Source organism: Pelecanus crispus, chromosome 26 (genome assembly GCF_030463565.1).
Source record: "Pelecanus crispus isolate bPelCri1 chromosome 26, bPelCri1.pri, whole genome shotgun sequence".
Classification (NCBI taxonomy): domain Eukaryota; kingdom Metazoa; phylum Chordata; class Aves; order Pelecaniformes; family Pelecanidae; genus Pelecanus; species Pelecanus crispus.
In genome coordinates, this window is record NC_134668.1 from 2165603 (window position 1) to 2173607 (window position 8005).

Sequence of the window (8005 nt, forward strand, 5' to 3'; positions counted from 1 at the left end):
GCTGCCGCTTGCCCTGCGAGGGAACCCAGACCCCGCTTAACACGATTACCTGCAATTATGGTCTAGCAAATCGGGGGGGTGAAGTTAGAGCCAGCGACATAATCAGGGTCCGTTGAAGAGATTAGAAACGGAAGCACAAGCTGTACCGCAAATTGACGGTCCAGCTGGCAGGTTCTGCGGGCTTTTCACTGACCAGCATCTCCGAGACACGCACGAATGACAGAAAAGCAAGCTGAAGTAGCAGGAAGCGACTAAGTAACCTCGAGCAGAATAAATGAGAAGGGACTATTTACAGACTGTGGAATCCATTCTGGAAATGCACCGCCTGCCAGGGGCTACCCGACTACAAACCGCTGGGGACAGCACGAGAGCAAACCATCTTCAGATCGTTATTTATTATGACATTTAGCGAGACCTCATAGTTACACGATGGAATTGAGAACCTCTTCTTCATTCTCATCTACTTCACCCACCAGATGTAATCAGACTTAGCACTTTTCATCTTCAAAGCACTTTGCAAACATTAACTCATTAATCCTTATGCCCCCTGTGAAGCCGTTAAGTATTATCCCTGTTTTACAGACCTCTTTATCTCCAAATCTGCTCATTAATTTTTAGTGCGCTCATCGCTTTAAACCGAGATACCAAAGCAACAGAGAAATTGCAGCACAAAATAGTTCTGAGCCTCATTTTCAAGCCTGCTGAGTACCTGCATATCCTACAGGAGCTCAGGATACTGAAACCAGGCCTTGACAGCATGTAAATTATCGGCAATGCTCAGATTAGATCATTTTCCTGAAGTGGGTTCTGCCCTACTCCCACAAGATCTCCCCATTTAATTGAAACGCCCGGCTGGTAGAGTGGTCAGTGCCACAAACGTCAGTCAAGGCAGTTCCCGTTTTGGCAAAGTCCTTACACACTTACAACCTCATTGGCTTTAAGTGCAGATGGGGTGGAAAAACAGGCCCAGTCTATAGAGCTAGTAAATAATTCAAGCTTTGTAACAATAATTCTCTGTCTTCTAAGGGAGTGATGCAGAAGCAACACAATTCAAGAAACAGAACACGCTACAATCAGATAACATTAATACTTATCTGGAAGGCAAATGCAAACACTTCTGTGTTTACACCACAGCGAAGTTTCTTTCCTGTTAGTCACCATCTACTGTTAACTTACAGCAGGGTGGCGAGGCAAACAATTTTCCTTGAACTCCATCCAGCGCTGCCAGGGAGCCTGCTGTCCGGCTCACTGCTCTCCTCCCAAAGGCCGTCTCTCGACAGTTGGTTTTGGAATCACAGCAGAAACAATTGTGCCTTCTGTCCATGATGTTACAGAGCGGAATGAATTGACACACGCACTGAAATGAGATGTCATATCGTGAAAACAAATGAAGGGCATGGCAGAAAGCTCCTTTTTTTATGGCAGTCATTTGCCCAGTGTTGTGGAATTGGACTACAGAGGGATTTATTTTTTTATAGGTCAAATTATCTGATATGAACGGGTGCCAGTAAAAAACGGGATTTCCTGCCACCTAACTTTCCTCTGCTCTACTTAATTTTGCTTGCTTTGGGTTCACCTTCTGAATTTAGCATTTATTCCCCAGCAAAAGACAGTGATCCAGTGGCACACTGGATCTCAAGGGTCTCTCACCTGCTCTTCTAGAGCAGTAAGAATCCCAGCAGTTGGAATGGGGCAGGAGGAAGATTAGGACCGTGACACGTACATCTGAAACAGCAAGCTAAGCTTTTCCCAGTCATCAGAGCCAACCGGACATTTTCAGCACCCGCTGATTTCGCAAGAGGAAACTCCACCTCGAGGTAGCGCTGAGGGCACAGCATCAGGAATTTGTCCTTAAGAGGCCAGAAGTTGAATGTTATAACCACCAGGCACTGGCAAATGCAAAAGAGCAATACCTATTGTAGTCAGAAGCCTGGAGCAGCTATGCTGGCAAAAAGATTAATTACTTTTGGGTGCGAGTTGGAACCGTGCACCCAGCAGTCCTGAGGTTTTGGCTACTCCCTAGCAAACTGGGAAACGCTGCTCTCTCCCTGATTGCACTGAGGCAAGGGTTCAGTTTCCTTTTTCCTAGTATTTTACCTCTGTTCTACCCACACTGGAATGGATCCTTAGCTTCAGTCACAACTGAATACAAACACCACGAGTATGATGCAAGAATAAAATGCATTTTCCCCAGTTCTGATGAAGTCCCTGCACATCAAAAGCTTTACCTGCCCGTTCGGCTGAACACCAGCCTGTCCGAGGGGGTCCGAGGTCAGTCCCTGGGACAGGGATAATGTTCCAGACTCCGTAAACCACGACACACTGCCTTGTGCCTGCAAGCCCACAGCTGGAACTGATGCCAGCACAGCTAGATCACCTTTTGGCCCCGGTGTTTTGTCCAAAGGTGCTGAATCTGATCTGGTTACTATACCCTTGCTACCATCACCATTATCAACGAGGAAGAAATATTTTTAAACACGGAATAAACATTGAGCTGGCAGCACTATCTCTGCCTCAGCTCTTGTGTGCCGTCCCTCCAGACAGCCAGGGTGCCTCCAGCAACTGCAGAGGAGCCTTTGGGATTACAGGGTGTTCCCAACATGGAGCTCTGCAGACACTGGCTGGGCCTCCTTGGTGGCTTGGTAAATATGTCAGAAAAGGCTGGTCTCAGCAGGCCTGTTGGAAACATCTGGCTTTAATTCTTCTTTAAAGCCATGACATTCATTTGGACACCAAACCACTTTCCTTTCATCTATCCGGAGGACTAACCCTGTGGCAGAGCAGCTGACTTTCTGCCTGCCATTACCCTGCATTATCCGGCAGGAAGAAAGAGGTCACAGAAGAGCCAGGGCCACGCTCTTCGCAGGAGGAGAGATCTCAGGAGAGGGCGGCAGCTCACAACTGACACTTTCCTGCTCTTCTCCCTCCCTAGAGTTCTTTTCAAGTTGTTTCAAGGCATACATTTCCCTGTCAACATGTCTCAGAGGGGCTCAGAGTCCAGCTCAGACGTGGTTTCCCCCTTAATTCACTGGACTGAGAACCCAAGCACTTGAGGAGCAGATAGACGTGGCATGCTGTCCTGAGTAGGAAAGAGAGTGCCTTTGTGCTGGAGGGAGAAGCTGTGGCTATTTAGAAATCCCTTAGCTGAGGATGCTGAAGGATCTGTGGATGGGCTGGCACGCTGGGAAGAGGCCTGGGAGAATCAGGAACACAAGCACAGGCAGAGGAGTTTTCTCAACAACTCTTGACCAATAATTCTGGTATCGATAAATGACGACCCTAGCAAGGAGATGATGTTTTGAACTCTAAATATGTTATTGTGTGGGAAAAGAAGCCTAAAGCAAGAACACTGGATGTTGGAAAGATCAGCTGCACCATCACATGATCCCATGACGCCTGTAACCACAGCGAAGTTTTATCCAAAGCCAGCGAGACTTCTGGCTCCGTTTCTAGGTCTGAGCTCAGCAGAGATTGTGCAGTTGCATTTTCACAAACTTTCATCGATGCTGAAGTAAATGATTTGCTTTCCAGGCAAAACTAAGTCCCACCAGCACAGGATAGGTGCCTCGGGCAGCCTCTGAGCTGATAAGCAGCAATTGCCAGGTTTTATTCCAACACACTTCAGCGCGAAGCAAACGGCACAGAGCTCCAGCTCCAAGAGGCAGCCAGGCAACAGCGCTGAACAATCAATTTCCCATGTCAGACGCTGGCTACGCCCAAAGACTTGGCAGTGCTGGAGTGTATATACTGTGGCAATAATATTAAATAAACCAGCTCTTCTCAGCTGCCTACCCTCCTTCCCTGCTACCAGGCCACTCTCTTGAAACTGCCACAGTTAAAAGGATTTACCTTTTTATTTAAAGTGCCCGTACAAAAGCAATCCATGCAGGGAACAGCAAGGCAAGAATAAGCTGCCCCATGAATTCCCAGCCCATTGTCCAGCGCTGCCTGGAAGGAGCACGGCCCTGCTGTGTGCCACGAGTGTGGCGTTGCTAACACCTGAAGGAAATTCTTCTGCAGCTCAGGGGGGTCTTTTGGCACCGAAGGGTCTCCCTTCCTGCTGCACCAAGATTACTTGTAGGCCAGCCATGAAACCCACCAGGGTATCAAGTTATCGGGAGCTGATCTCCAATGATGTGGTGCAAGATAGCTGATGTATCCCTCTGCCGCCTTCTTATTGTCTCATCCAGGACTAAGACTTCCTGGCAGAGGAGGAACAAGTGAATCATGCAGAAGGAGGAGAGAGCTGGAATAGGAAATACAGCTGCCAGGCTGACTCAGCATGGCTTCCCTCTTGAACCTTGAACAGATGGGAGCCATGAAGGATGTTAATGTTTAACTCCACCAAAAGTCCCCTATTTAGCAAAAGCCATCTGAGACTCATCGGCTTCTGGCAGGAGACATTTTGCTTCACCAGGAGCTGTGCTGGTGACAGTACCTCAGCAGTCAGGTCAGCAATCGTGCCTTTCAAATGGCAATTAAGTCCAAAGGGCCTCACAACATCTGATAAGCTCCAGGAAAGACATGGATAAAACCAATGGCATTAACCAGTTCATCTCCCTAGCCCTGCACTTCACTGAGAACACCAACTCAGGAAGATAGATTGACACCATAAATAAGGAAAAGCTCATTAGTTGTTTGGGAAATACTGTTGTCAGTGATCTCCAAAGGAGCACTGCAGAGCTGCCCGCCTTTTTGCTCTCCTCTCCTTCTCCATCTCTCATTCTTCTTCCCAAGGGCATTTAAATCTTTACATGACTGTCTCGGTAAGAAAGAGCATATAATGCCTAAAAGGTTGGGCTAGGACCCCAGGCTTTAGTCCCAGCTCTGGTACTGGCTACTCAATAGCCTTTTCAGATTCCTGTTCCTCACTTCGCCCATTGTAAAGTGCTTCCTGCACTTCTATTAATGCAAGAGTCACCTAATGAGTGCTAATTAGGAAGATCCAAAACCAAATCACTAGATTAGTGGCTATGAAATACTCACTTGTTAGAGGACTGCTTAGTGGAGCCTCTCGGATGGAACCCAGGTTTACGTGCTCCAAAGGCTAGCGCTCCAACCGCTGATGCCAAGAACAGCCGCAAGCTGCCAGGAAAGGGCTCTACAAGAACCGTTCAGCAGTTCTGGCTTTGTCCCACTGAGAACGTACATCCTGCAGGGAATTTATTCATCCCTTCTATTCGTTGCCTTTGCAACAACCTGAAATGTGTACAAAAGGGAAGAAATCCATAACTGTGTTCATCAGGTAGATCCAATATCTTTCTCAGTCCCCGAGAGGGCTGAGTGAGAATGAATTCTGTAATTCAAGAAAAAGAAGCAACTGTGAGTGCCCGAGAATGAAAGAGCTCACAGTAAGCAACTGCGTGGTTTCAGTTACCTGCAGACAAACAGGGGCTTGCACCACACGGGGGGAGAGATGAGGCAGTCCTGTTGGTACTGCTAGGAAATGGTGCTGCTCTACTGGAGGGAGGTTGGGATTCTTTCACCGTGAAGTAACAGCAGCTTTTGCTTTATAAGCCTCCGATGTGTAGTGCTATAATAAAGCATGCATCTGTGCTGAGACCTGAATTGTACAATATAGGCATCAATGAGCTGGAAAAAAGAGGTAAGTAATAAAGTGTCAAAGTTTACCAACAATACAAAATTATTTGGGATATCCAAACCGACTGGAAAGACCAGAGAAGGATCTCACGACACCAAGTACGCGGGCATTCAAACTGCAGGCAAACCAAAATGCTGACAAATACGAGGATGCAGGGGCAAAGCAAGCCTAACTATAATTAGACAATGATGCAGGTCTAAGTTAGCTATTCCCACTCAAGAAAGAGCTCAGGGAATCATTATGGGGTATTCAGCTCTGCATTCACTGATGGTTAGAAAACAAGAAGTAATTTTAAAAAGGAACACAACACGGAAAAAACATGTGCTGATCTTGTAGGATATCACCACACTTATTTTTCTATTGTATTTCACTCGCAGAGTTAAGGTTTGCTCCTCTTGGCTGAGGTGACACACGCACTATTGGAAGAAGCAATCCTGGAGAACTAAACTCTCTGCCCGAACGTGAGCTTAGAAGGGGCTTCAGGACCTGACAGGGGCACTTGTACAGTAGCTTAGGTTTAAGAGATACTAGGTCATATCTTCTCACTTTCTGCAATGGCAGCTTTCTGTAGGGCTTAAAGCTCCTGCTCTTCAGCCCTAAAGTCATCACATCCAATACAGATGTGTGATGCCTCCTTAGTAAAGTTATGCCATGGTATTTTAATGATTGTTGTATTTTTGTAGTGCCTTGGCTTTATTAAAAAACAAAAAGGGAATGTAAGGACTGACAGAGTATGTTTGGAAATGGAAGTAAAATTCCAGTTTAATCACTGATTAAACAAACCAGTGGGGCTGTTGGGAGGGGTCACATGAAGTTCACTGTTTGGGTGGAGATCTCAAAACCACACAAAAAAGCCATGTGGGTGTCTGAGCATTGTCCATACCACTGAGCGTTTCTTCAGCAGCTGCCTCGCCCTATCTGCTAGCGCTGCGCCCCTTCTGTAGAAAGTTTGGCAGCCCCAGCAATCAGAGAATCAGTCAGAGAATGCAGACTCCCTCAGGAAGTGCTGCTACACCAAAAGCTAGACACTTAAATGAAATATCAAAAAGGGAGGACCGAGAAGACAGAAAATAATTCTTTGGATTCTCCTCCCCGGCATAAATCTACTAGCAGAGTTGCATTCTACTGCTCTAAGAGTAACACTAGGAAAGATGCCATCCCTGGAAAGAAACAAGCACCATAAATGTGTTAATAATTACACCTGAGATTATTTTCCCAGAACAGGTAGTTCGTAACTTATTGACTTGTCACCCTTTATACCTGCAGCTCACAACCACCTCTCACCAAACCACCAAAACACCAGAAAACACATTTTAAATCAATGCTGAGCTCAGAGCTGTCAGCTGCAACTCAGGAAAGAGATCACAGCATCATCATTGACAGTTCTCTGAAGCCGCTGGCTCAGGGCACAACAGCAGCCAAAAAAGCCAGCTGAACGTTGGCTGCTTTCAGGAAGAAAACTGAGGTGAGGCCAAAGCCCTCTGTTTGCTGTTACAGAAATCCTCAGTGCACTTGCATCTGGAGTGCAGTTCCAGCCTCAACTGCTCAAGAAGCATGTGATGGAGTTACAGAGGGTCCAGAGGAGGGGAGGGATGAGCTGCCCTAATAAGGAGCAACCAAGAAGGCTGGGACACTTCAATGGAGAAGGCAGCTGAGAAGGATCTCAGTGAGGTTTACAAAGTCATGAAGGTGGTAGAAGAAGTGAATGCAGGCTTGACATTCACGGAATCCTGCTACAGAAGAACAAGGAGGCACACTTTGAAACTACAAGATTAGTTTAAAACAGAATAAAGTATTTTTTGACACAAGTCTGGGACCTGGCATGACAGAAGACTACGGAGGCAATTTCAACAAGTTTAAAAGCGATTACATAAATTCACAAGCAACAGGTCCATAAATGGCTGCTAAGAGAGCAAAGACGCACCCTGGAACATCTCTAGTACATTCGGGATGCTGAAGAGGGAAATGGACAGCAGCAAATCCGCTGGCTCACATGCTTGCCCAAACAGCATCTCCTGTTGCCACCACTGGAGACAGGCTACTGGGCTAGAGGTGTCACTGGTCTGGACCAGGAGGATGTTTTTAACATCCTAAATTAAATCCCGAAAACCTTACACACAATTAATTAAGGCAACGTGGTGTCTTCTAACTGCTACTCCCATCTGCCTCTCAGCCCATCCTTGCTGTTGTGTGCAACGCCTCACGTTACAGCGTGGCCTCATTTAGACGCTAATCCTCCGGGCAGAGCCCTTTGCCACACAGAGCTCTCCTGAAACCAGCACAGCCAGATGCTGCTGGGGAGAGGGACCTGCACGTGTGGCGTACGCACCGCAGCTGAGGCTTCAGACTATCTTTGATACACAGTTTGACTTTTTTTTTCTATGTTATTATTCATCACTAATT